Genomic DNA, 13718 nt, shown 5'->3' on the forward strand with positions numbered 1-13718 from the left:
CATCTATAAAGACAGAAACGGTTTTATTTTTTACATCGCCTGACAGTTGGCAATCATCCGTGGACTGTGCATGAGAGAAGAAGTAATGTTTACAGAGTGCCGATAAACCTATTTGAAATAAATATTTATTATCCACTACCCTTCTGTGTACATTTATAAGTATATAGCCCCTTCCATTTAAGATAGTGGTATATACATACCGCAATCGAATGATAGTTACGGAGGGGATGCCACTTGTTAAAATAAAAGCTTTATTTTTATTCTTCCTGTTGCGTATCTTTAAAAAAAAGATATTCGTCGTTAACCGGTGGCTGTCATCGTTCTCTTTTTTATTTTATTTTTTCCTTTACACATTTCTTGGGTCAAACACTACGGTCGTTATGTAAAATTTTAACACATTTGAGGATAAAAAAGTAAAAACAAAAACTTGATGGATGTTACAATCACGGTGAGTTACCAAAAGGTATCTCTGTTAAATTATTAATGGATTTTGGTGGGTACCCCACTTTCGACCGTATATCAAGTGACGTATTCGTAAATTCCCAATACCCTTTTTACCACTACATACTCCCCACCCACACATACACCGCTGTACACGCCCACAATTGCATTATTAACCCTAACATACGGTCACCTCTCTAACTCACGTCCCATTTATATATAGACTATTTTCTATAGACTTTCATTTTTTTCCTCATCTCACAATATGATACACTAAAATGCACTGCATTCATTCTACGCTGAAAATAACATGCCTTATACAGCAGTTTACGCAGGTTTATTATTGTTCTGCGCGAACCATATATACCATGACAAAATATGACGTCAAATCGTTCATGAATGGTCTGGTAAAAATAAAATAATAATACAAATGCATTGTTTTCACCGAATTATAACAGTGGTTCGTTCGATATTGGGTGACCCATTTATTTTATTCTTCTAAGACCATTATTTTATTGACCCCGAGCCCGATGCAATGGAAAGTGCGTGTTTTTCATGTCTAAATTATTATACAGGTAATTATTTAAATGACTTTGCCACTTTGGTCCTTGATTTGGAAAAGCAAAAATATTCTTTATTTCAGTGACTAGTTAAAATTAAAAACCCTAATTCTAAAATGTTATTTCACGAATAACAATATAATAATAAATACTTTCTATATACCCAATAAGTCTATTATTATAGCTATAAAACAGTAGTTGATTATCTTATTGAATATAATGCAATATTTAAAAGTATTTTATTATTAATAAATAATTTCATAGGCTTATGTAAATTTACCTAAACAAATATATATAAATTTACATTTTATTTTAATATAATATGTTAAATTGTACTCAGTATTTTAACGTAAGTGTCTTATAAGTAACAAATTTAGCATCAAAACTCTTTGGCATTTTCTCGTTTGGTAGATATCGTAGATATCGGTCACGGTTATACTGAATCAGAGATGATAGACAACGTTTTATATTTACGGACACTTAATAAAATATAACTACATTTTTACTGCGTTTGATGTACATATATTATTATATTATAGTACCCGTGCATTCCATTATAGTATTTTTACAATAAACAACAATAATAATAATTTACTACATTGAACTTTTATAAAAGTATTATAAATAATTAGCAAATTGTAATATTCTCAAGAAATAGCAAAATTTATTTTCTTTGATGTTTCGTTTGATGAAATCATATACATGCTAGACAAAGTATACTCTTAGAAGCTTCAAATCTATATTAAATTAAAAATTAAAAATTATTATTTAACTGTTTTAATGTGAGATTCTAAGCGAAGCGATGAATGTATTGATTTTACAAGGGTTGTGTGTTTTTTTTTTTTAAATTTTATTTTATGTCTGTCATCACCTTTTAGAACAGTAAAAATGCTTGGATTTTCTTCAACAGTAACATTTCTGATAGGAAAAAGAATCTAGTTGGTACTTTGGGGGGTCAAAAGCAAGGCTGGGTAAGATATTTTTCAACTCAGTTAAGTTAAGTTAATATGCACCAATAACAAAAAGTTAAAAGTTAACAGTTAATTTAACTCTAGGTTAACTCAGTTAAGTTAAAAGTTAATACACACTTTTTGTTAACTTTTTATTAAGTTAAAAAAAAGATAATTTGTTTGTACAACGCTAGCGTACTTAATTTTTTTCCAACCCAAAACTAAATTATAGGATATAGTGTTAATACAGTATAATATAGTATTTACATATAAGTTAGATTCGAATGATATAAATTTTTAACTTTAAACAATTTACGATACATATTTTTTGACATGAAAACGAAATAGACTGAAATAGTGAAATAATATAAAATTAAAAACAAAATAAATTAACTTAACTTCTTAAAATGAAAAATCAACTCGTTAATTTCACATTAATTAAGAAAGAAATTTAGTAAGTTAATAGTTAAGTTAATGAAAAGCCAAAAGTAACTAGTTAAGTTAAAAAGTTAAAATTAAATTAACTTTATCTTTTTAACTCGTTAATGCCCAGCATTGGTCAAAAGTAAACATTTCCCAGTAGTATTCAAAAGTGACGCGAAAAACAAAAGAAAAGTTAAGGAAAAACGGGAATTTTTACGCAAAATCTGTTTTTGAGAAAATCGATTTTGGTTTTTAGTGCAACTCTAAAACAAATTTCCGTAGGTACATGCAATTTTGACTGAATGTTTATATTAGCATTTTCTATACACCCCATACCATTTTCCAAATATTTTGATTTATTTTGAGCTGTTTACGGACATTTTCAGTTTCCATTTTTTTTAGTTTTTTTTTCTATAAATATCAATAAAATTGTATTTGTTCGTTAAAAAAGCTTGAAAATGTAACAGAAGGCTCCTAGGTTATTCTTTCAAAGGCAGATGAAAAAAATTAAAAATCCTTAGTCACAGTTTTTATTTATAAGCATTTAGAGTTGAGAATTCATAAAAATTCTTTTTAAATCTAAGATTTGAAAATGTGATACAAGATTGTCCATAAGTTTGTCTACTTTTATCAAAAAAAAAATGTCTACAAGAAAGACTAATTAAATTTTTATGAGCGTTTGAAATTGATATTTTTACAACATTTGATATTCACTCGATTTCTCATGTAACGATTTTCTTATTGTGTTGTAATTAAAAAACGTATGACTGTAGATACTTGAAAATTTCACTGAATGTTTATATTAGCATTTTCTATACACGATAAGATTTTGAAAATAATTTGACTCTTTTTTAGCTGTTTACGGACATTGTCAGTTTTCAATTTCTTTAGTTTTTTTTACTATAAATATCAATAAAATTTTATTTATTGGGTAGAAAAGCGTGAAAATTTAATATAAGGCTCCTGATATATCTTTCTAATAGCACTTGAAAAATATTAAAAATACATAGGCACAATTTTTTTTTTATAAACATTTAAAGTTCAAATTTTGACAAAATTTAATAATTGTTATGTAGTTAAAAATTTATAAAATGTTCAACTTTTATAGCTGAGGATTGAAAATTGAAAACAAGGCTCCACGTAAATAGGTTATATATAAATTACTTTATTCACAATAATATCATTAAATATACTTGGTAATATTATAGGCTGACGGACCAGAATCGTTTTTCTTATACAATGATATTATATCATTGAATTCAAATTTAACACCATCCACTACAGTGACCCACTTGTAACCTACTGTACAGCAGAGCGACTTCCACTTACCCACCTTTTTTTCTCATGCTTATATTATATTATAATACATCTTATTTTATCATTAGTTATTTTGTGTAGATCGAACTTTGTCTATGGATGTAAAAATGTATTTAAAAAAACCATTGGATATTTTCAAAAATAATTTAAATAAATACTGCTTGTTTACTTTTTTTAATAAAAACAAACAAAAGCCATAGAAAATATACAGTATTGTAATAAAAGTTTTTAGCAGGCTTTAGTTATGGGGGACAGTAGTAACCTATATGAGTATTATTATTATTTAGAGAAATTGTTGGTATTTTATGGCTTAGCAATAACTCAATTATATATCTGTAAGAATTAATGTTTTATTTTTTTTTAATTATCAAAAATGAATTTAAACTAGATAAAAAATCATACATTACACTTATTGGAGTTTTGAACAAAATATCTTCTACTCAAAAACGTGATCACTGATCTCATATACAAACAATTAAATCATGTCATTGTTTCATAATATTATATTGTCATAGCTTATGATATAGCTACATAAGTTATCGATTGTCAAATATTATACATATTATGTATATTTGTTAGTTATCATAATTAATTATGCTATTATTATTTGTCTAAAATAATTAAATCACTTTAATTGTATCGTACGTAGTCATTATACTATGGGGAGGTTAGTTTTTGAAGTTACCTATATGTTTCTTGTAGTAGTTTCAAACGGAGTAAAGTCAAAATTGCTCTTGCCCCTCTCCCCCACGGCTATTGTTTAATAAGATGTAATAGTGGGTGGGTATTAGATATTTTTTATTACCATCCTAAAAAATTAAGTCTAGTGCCACATAATTATAATACGAGTATAAGTATAAAATACTAAATTAAATCATCACGCCAATAGAAAATAATACGTAATAAAATAGTTATTTACCTAATTACGCGATGCTGTACCATTCATACAATGAAATTACGTTAAAACTCGTACTATGGTTCAGATCTAGATTAAAAAATGATTGTGTTAGTATTTTAATTTTCAACATAAGTTGTAATACGAAGTAACGTCTAGTATAATGAGTTGTTGAAAATACAATTATTTCGTTAATACTATAATAATATTAAGATTTTGAAAGATATATCGTGTTAATGTGTTTTGTGGAATTCTTGTAACACGTGAATGGTATGAAGATATATTTTATAGTAGTCCTTGTTTTTATACTTCTTTGCATATCTGCCGTATGTTCCACCACCATTATATAAACTTTCAGTTGACCTCTTGTTAAAAGCCACTGGTTTAAAGTTATCTTTTCCGATTTGATCTAATTAATGTGAAGCAAAGAATCCGAAAATTAGTCAAAACATTGTCTATTTGCGTACACAGTTAATTGTAAATTACCGTAAATCCGTCGACTTTCAATCCCCAAACATAGATCACTATATTATTATATTCTAACATGATTCTTATATATAATTCCGACAATTAAACCCATGACTTCATTGACCTTGACGTGTAGTTCCACAGTGGTACGGCCGCAGAGTATCTTCGACAATCATGGGTGTAGGTACCGAACGTAGTATCGGCAAAGGGGTTGTTTTATGGGCAGCGGGTGGATGGTCATGGCGCACAGGTAGAGGGCGGAGTCTGCGTGATGAGTACCGGCAGACCGGTTGCGGCTAGCGGTCTGTCGCGATTTCGGCGAGTCTTCGCGCGCGAATCGAATGTCACCACCGCCACTACAACCACCAAGGCCGCTGGCGCGCACGAGTATAAACGTTTCGGGCGTTGGTGGCGGTGGCGGGGTAAACGGAACGGGCGTATTATTTCCACGGACACCACCGCCACCCCGTACGTAAATATGCAATCGGGGGGGCTGGTGGGTGAGTGAAGTCGGGTAGGAAACGCGAGCGGAGGCGGATGACCGTAAAATCAATACGCGCGACGGGACGGCGGCAGTCGTGGTGGGCCGCCGCCGGCGTCTTGGGGAAACACCTCCAGCCACCCCAAGCGAACACGCACACCGACGCTGCCGACACCCGCCCGCCCGCCCGCTGCGCCACCACACTTCGGGCGAGCGCAGCCCCTTCCCCTTCGGGACCCCTAAACAGTATATACACCCCACCACAGGTCCGTCAGTTTAATATTAAAATACGAATCGGATACACACGCACACACATATACAAGTTATTTACGCACTTATATTTATATACATCACAACAAAGGTCACCTGACGACGAGGGTGGGCGCACATATCACGAGCACACTGTATATTATAAATAACAATATATGCGAACATAATATATATATATATATAATATCAAATATATGTATGTGTATAATATATATATACGCACAAAGACGGTGTGCTGTGGCCTACAAGTGACGTGTTGCGCTTCTCGTGGGGGTGGCCGTTAAAACGTTACGTGGTCCAGTATTATAAAGTGCGATGAGGGGTGACGGTTGTATTATAATATAAATATAGTCACGTACTATTGTAAGTTCTTCTTATTATTATTATTACTATTGTGACATCGTTGACTCTTTAATACGTGACCATATATCATATTATATTATTATTATTATCAAAATTGGATAAAATAATTTTTAAGTGTTTAGGAACGAATAATCCAATACTAAAAATATAATGAATATTACCAATGTACTCTGTAAACTATAAATTATTTCTCCGAATATTTTTATTAAATCTGCATTAGTTAATCAAAATATATAGTGCCTATTGGCTATCGGCTAATAGAACATTATATAGTCTGGTTAATATTAGTTAGGTATAATATTATTATATTCAATAAAGGTTTAATATTTTGAATAGCTAAGTATTAAAAATGTAAATTGTTACCACCATATATCTTTTAGGTAATATTTTCTTTATTATTATAATACCTTAAATGGAATTATAATTATTAAATTAACAATAGTTAAAATAATGAATATTTTAAGGTTTAAGTGCTCATAATTGCTCATAAATAATATAATTAAATACAAACAAAAAACAAAAATATTTGTAATTTTAAATAATATTAAATTTTCTATTATACTTATATTGATCAACTTGATTATGTGCTAATGTATACAACTTATAAGAGAATAATTTTGTTTGGTTAAAAATTGTAATACTACTATGTTAATTATAAATTTAAAAATAACAATTACGTAAACACTTGACATTTTGACCAAATATTTATATTAGCATTTTATACATTTGGTAACATTTTTGAATATTTTTGACTCTTTTTAAGCTATTTATAGCCTTGAGAAATTGTTCAAATTTTCACCTAGTTATTTAATGCAAGGTTCCTTTTTAATAGCAGATCAAAATATTAAACATACATAGGCACGATTAATTTTTATGTACATTTAAAATTAACATTTTGACAAAATTCATCGAAATTACTGAACATTTTTAAATTCTTTTCATAATTCATCTAACATCAGACATTTTAATAGTAGATTTCCCACGTTATATTGTTCTACCATTTACAAAAAAAAAGTGTACCTGAATGTTATGCTATTTATAGCCATAAGATATTTTGAATTGTTATTAATTTGGTTAATTTATTAATTGTAAATATTTATACAACGTCTCCGTTCAGAATCGGTTTTCATATCCAATGATTTATCATTGAATTCAAATTTAACACATCATCAACAACTTCTGTAAAGCAGAATGATACCCACTTGTCCTCCTTTTTTTTTAATGTTTCAAATATAATATTTTGAAAAATTGTTAAGAATACAATATCAAATATTTAAGTTAAAAAAATAGCATTCGAAAAGTATTCTGATTATTACGTAAGTATCATGATTGCATATTAATATTATAATATTATTATCACCATTGTGACGCCACTGCATGTCATCTCCATTGACATCTCCGTCTACACTCTGCAGTCCTCGATGTCCATTACCATATTTTCAATCTTGTCATCATGTTATGATTATAATATTTTGATTCTATATTGGTACTAACTACTTAAACTATGGCGTTTATATTATATCATAATAATAGAAACTATTTATTTTGCTTAGTTCAGTTAGTGATGGTAAAATGATTTTGTCTTGGGGGGGGGGGGGGTGGTTGACATGTTGCTGATTTTTTAACATGCATTATTAATTTTCATTCAAAATATAATTAGGTAATGGTTTGCCTAATATCAATTTTTAGAACCATGGTAAACACAAACTTTATTTATAATTATATTATAGTATTAACAATATTTTTATTATATTACTAAATCTATTGACAAATCTCTTATGACAAATAGCAATCGATGTTTCGACCAACTAATGACCTAGAGCTACGTAACAGTGTAAAATATACGTATCGCCCATATAAGCCATTGTTCTGGGTAAGTGTGGAGCGTGTTGTTATTGAATATTTTCGATCACCGAGTGGGGTAATTCCCGTATATTTTTGTGTAAGCAACTAAATATTATTAATAATAATATCCTATTTCCTAGATATGAGTCTAGATCACCGTTTCTTAAATTGTGTTCCGCGGGTTCCTTTCAGGGTTCACGAAACTCATTAAAATTAAAATTTAGTCCTGTTTGTCTGTTATTTAAAATTTTTTTTGTCGGGTTTATAACTGTCGAGCTGTAATAAATTATTGTTAGCTTAAATTAAGAAATCTAAAAATCTAATAAAAAGTAGGGGTTTTACGATAAAAGTGGACAAAAAAAGGGTTCCACGTATAAAAAAGTTTATGAAACAATAAAAGATAATATAGTCATGTCATATAAACATATACTGACATTGTGTGGAAATTCACCATTGTTGATTATTTGTATTTAGAAAAAAAAATTGAACAAGATTGAATGCGTATTATACAATATATTTACATAATTATAAATTGTTATAAATATTGAAAAACATGTCATGGGGAATCCATACCCCTCATCTCCCGCCCGTTTTACCGCCACTGAGTTCAGTCCAACCCGCTTATTACGCCACGTAAAAGATATTTTCCGATATTTTTTACCACCAATTTTATTTGTGAATTTTTCAAAACGCAATCAGCGCTACATTAAAATATTGAATTAAAAGAGTGTTTACTATATTTGAAAATATTTGACATTTTAACTTGCAATTGATACAAATATTTCCTTAAAAATTGCCTATTGTTATCAAAAAACAAAAATCTATAAAACATATTAACACTCTTATTAAAAGACAAATAAAATCATTATTTGTTTAGTACAATCAGTAACAAATAATAATGACCCTCTAAACAATATAGTATGCAATTTATATTTTCCCCCTTTGTATAATTCTTAAAAATGTAACCTTTTTATAATGAATGTTTTCAAACATATACATTTCGGTTGCTGTAGAAAAATAAGTAAAAATAATATATAAAATACAATATTTGAAAAATATCATACTAATAAATTAATTTACGTTATAAATCTTAAAGTATATTGATGAATGATAAATGATAGTATTATATTATTAATAAATTACTCAAGTACATAATATTTTTATTTTTTTGATTGAGAAAATTCTTTGTTTTCAATCCGTACAATGCATAATAAGCAAATATGATAATAATATAAATAGTGATACAGATAGGTGGCTTTATAGGTCTGAATAGGGACATTAAACAACAGCGCATACTGTTAAAAGCTGTATGGACTCAAGTGAGAAAATTTATTTAGTTTATTTTTTTTTGTTTTTTAGGTAAAAATATCTTGGCCAACTTTTATCTTAGGTCTTCTCGTAAATACAAAGTAAATTGAATAATAAATTATATTTCCCAATGAACGATTATAATCGTGGTTATATTTTACACATTTTTACATAATATCCTGGTACCAATTATTACATTTTTGAGAAATGTATAGTTATTTATCTCAAGTTTTATTTTAATGTTTCATGAAACTTATACGAAATGTTGTCACATATTTCCCAGTACTTGCTCATTTATGCATCAATTATTAAATTATACAGTTGCATTCTTTTTTTACATGTTTTTATGTGAACCAATCATTTTCTGTAAAATGTTTAATGTTTACAATAGGTAGGTACATACAATGTACACAATGTATGATATCAATAAATATATAATTCATTTTATCATGAAAAATCGTAACCAATCGGTTTTTATTGAACTGTGACTTTATATTACATAACAAACATTAAATGTGTACTTAAAATTAAAAATATAAAAAATTTAAATTTGAAATACATTTTTTTTTAAAATTAAATTTTGAAATACTAAGTGGGTACTTATTACTTAATATGGACTGTGGTTATTATATCAATATTTGTATAATAACATGGTAATTCTTCTTCAGGTCTTACTCGAGATCGAAATCACTGTGTAATATTCCATTAATAACAAAAGAAATATATATTTTTTTAGTATGGTAATATGGTGGATCATGGTATTTGATCACTATAATTCATCATTAGATGTTCAATGATGATAATATAATGTTTCTTTTTATTGATAAAATATTTTTAAGTTACAGATCTCTCCTGGAAATAAGTTCCTGGAATCATGCCTGGTAAATAATACTTTATTAATTTTGAAGACATAAAAATAAATAGATATCATATATTTTATAATATAATATCACAACATAAATTTTTATGTACACATATAATTTATATTTTATTATATATATATAAATATATTAAATTTAAATCACTGTACCTAGTTAAAAAATCTTATGTCAAGATATAAATTTTTTAAATTTTAAAAAAACATTTTTTATAGCTGTCATCGTAAACGGTATAGTTGTTATCGTCAAAATATACAGTTTCTTATTTTTATTATTCTTTCCTCTTGTTTTTTAGGAGCTTTAGTGAGAATTTAAACCAAAATAATTCCGTAGGTGTTCATTATTCATGATTTAAAGCGACTTTTATTTAAAATATTTTTCTCTATCTTCCTTTACTTTTTTTTCTTAATATATACGTCATCATTTATTTATTTAGATTTTTTTTAAGTTTCTCACAAAGATAATATATTTTAACCCATATAATTATACCACCACACTTATTACATTTTATATTATAATATATTTCAGGAACTAGAAAAATGTGTAATTCCTAGTTGTTTTTAATAAATACTTAGAATAGTATACCTATTGACTATTATTATTTATTAGTAGTTGAGAGATTCTAATGTTTCCCAAACAATTGTAATATTATTCAATTTATAAACATATTTCGAAAATTAGTGGTATTGTGCCTTTTACAATGTAATAAACTATTGCTTATTAGATCACGTTATGATCATTAATTTGATAACTTCTATAAAATTTGAAATAAATAGCAACTGAAAAAATTACAAGCAATAAGTACCTATTACTTGTTTAAAACATTTAAAATAAACTAGTCAGAAATAGTTTTTAAAATATAACATATTTTATCATTGTTTTCAAATTTTAAGTCACCCGACACACTGAAAAATCAAACTTTTGTAGCATATTTTTTTATATATTATTATGTAAAAACCAACCTAATAATTTTGATTATTTTCCTTCATTAGTATCCGGTTAACAATTCATCATTTTCATATATAACTATTTATTTTGTCACATAATTTAATGTAATTTAATGCCTCTATATATACATATTATATTATTATTAATGAATAATTAATTGATCTACTTATTTAATAATTAATATTAGATTATTTATGATATTATATTATAGTTTATATGTTTATATTTTTTTTTATGTACTACGATTATATGAATAAACATTTAATATTTTACAGAATATTTGTTATAGCTAAGAAACGGAACAGATAATAAAGGTAAAAAATTACCCAATGACAATATGCCCAGCGTGAGATTTTAGTTAGGAAGTCTCTTGGTAAACGTCGCTTTATTCTGTAAGTGATTATCAGGAATAATTGTGTTTGATAATAAATTACTTATATAATAAGAGGATCTTTGAGTGAAATATTTATGTTCAGTTTTTGATAGTTGGTGAGTTACAGATAGTTAGTACTTTGCAATTGTTTTCGTAATTTATTGTTAGTACTTACTCTATACCCTGGGATAAATTTGTAACTTACCAATGCGTAAATTAAAATATATTTGAACAGTTTTTATGTTTGCTGTTGTAGTAACTTTTCAAAACTACTCAACCGGAAGCTGTAGAGAGTGCTTTATAATATATTAATATTATTCTTAGTTTTCTATACTTATAGAAAATATTATGTATTTTAATTAGAAAGTAAGCATATAAGATGATATTTTAAGTCGATTGTTTTTCTTTTATAAATTAAATGGTAGTTCAACCAGTGTATTGTATTCATGTCGTCAGTCTCAAGAATTTGTTTATCATTTATGTTTCCATATTTATTTGTAAAAATATAATTGCATCGTCAAAGTAGAAATCGGACTTATAGTATACTATATAGTTGGCTTTAACATGTCTTTGTTGAAAATCGTTTACAAGAAAAGTTTTGTATTATTTCTTTGACAATTTTTCTATCCTATGATTTCTATTCCATGCATTGTCACTATTTCATACAATGGAAAATCCAGAAATGATGATTTCAAAGAGGCTTTCCATTCTAATTGAAATGTAAAAAACCAACGAATTGTTCAAATAAAATTAATTCTCAAATCTATATCAACCGTTGTACTATATTTCGTTGACTATCGTCAATAACTATCAGTGATCCTGAAATACATGCAAATTACATAACTTTTAGGTATATAAACATTTGAACTTTATGAAAACTATTTTAAATTCAATGTCCTAAGTTTAATATAGATTGTTATGGACGTGTACAATTATATCCTTTAGATTTATGGACAATGCATTTTGTATGCTCGTTCGGGATATCTTTATAAGTAATCTTTATAATATTCAGTTAGGATGTCCTATTTGAGCACGAAGAAAACAGCATTACAAATATAATATACAACGTCACTAGCTATTTTTGAGCTTTTCAGGCTTATGATCAAAATATATACCTACCAGAATTCGTTCCTTAATATTATTGACTATTATTGTGCTACGTTATATTCGTTTGCCGTATCACTAAATATTCGGTAGATGGATAACAAGCAACTGAACGGTAAGGAATACTGATTACAGTGTCTTGCAATTTTTAATTATTTTTTCTAGACCACCAATTATTAGTTATAAATCATTGTTACAACAGAATACCTAATAATGTAATTACTATAAATATATAAATATGTTTTTTTTCAATACAATCGTTTCTACCAATAGCACATGCTCTGACCTTATTTTTGAAATAATAAATAAAATATAATTGAATAACCATTATAATATTATTTAAATCACAGTGAATCGTATAATATAAACACGAATTAATTTCTAGACGGTTATTATAAAATAATAAAATTTCATCATTTGAATTGTTCGATATTATTATGCTATTGAGCTAATTCTTATATTGTTTATCAACTAAAAAAAAAGAGAGTGTATAATATAGATGCTATTGTTTTCATATTTTCACAGGAAATTACAAACAATTGGTTATACGAAAAATGTATTGAACTTTGATCAATATACATTTTTGTAATTTTGGCCAGAGAGAATTGACTAAGAAAGGAGAGTAATACAAATAATTAAAAACGGATAATAAGCATACATAAAAAGATTATTTCAAAGTTTAGAATTAATTTCTAATTACATTTCAATTTAACTAGGGTAAATAGTGTTCTTAATTTGTATCAAAAGCTTATAGTTTCACTGTTAAATAGTTAGGACTCCTGCGTAAGGTACTAAAGTGATATGGGTTTAAAGTATTCAGTTAAGTTGACATGTAATTTTTGTAATCGTAAACTAAAATTATTAAAACAAACATTTGGTTAAAGTGTTTATACTTAATATTATTATGTTTTTGTCAGAAAGAAGACATTTTTTCTACCTCAAAATAGAATAACCATAAAAAAACTAAGTATACCTACTGCAGGCGAGTTCTATTGTAATTCAAATTAAAATGACTCATAGAAGTATAAACTGATATATATATATTTTATTATATGCATTTCATAAAGTACTTTATTTTAAAATCAAACAATAGC

The 13718-nt window shown here is 27.2% G+C and overlaps 1 protein-coding gene across 4 annotated transcripts in view; it reads left to right on the top strand.

Annotated features, from left to right (window-relative positions):
- The window catches only part of LOC132941838 (potassium voltage-gated channel protein Shaw), a 162733-nt gene that overhangs the window by 23333 nt on the left and 125682 nt on the right, over nt 1–13718 (top strand). The gene's annotated exons all lie outside the window — the stretch shown is intronic.

The sequence above is a fragment of the Metopolophium dirhodum genome, chromosome 3 (genome assembly GCF_019925205.1).
Source record: "Metopolophium dirhodum isolate CAU chromosome 3, ASM1992520v1, whole genome shotgun sequence".
Classification (NCBI taxonomy): Eukaryota; Metazoa; Arthropoda; class Insecta; order Hemiptera; family Aphididae; genus Metopolophium; species Metopolophium dirhodum.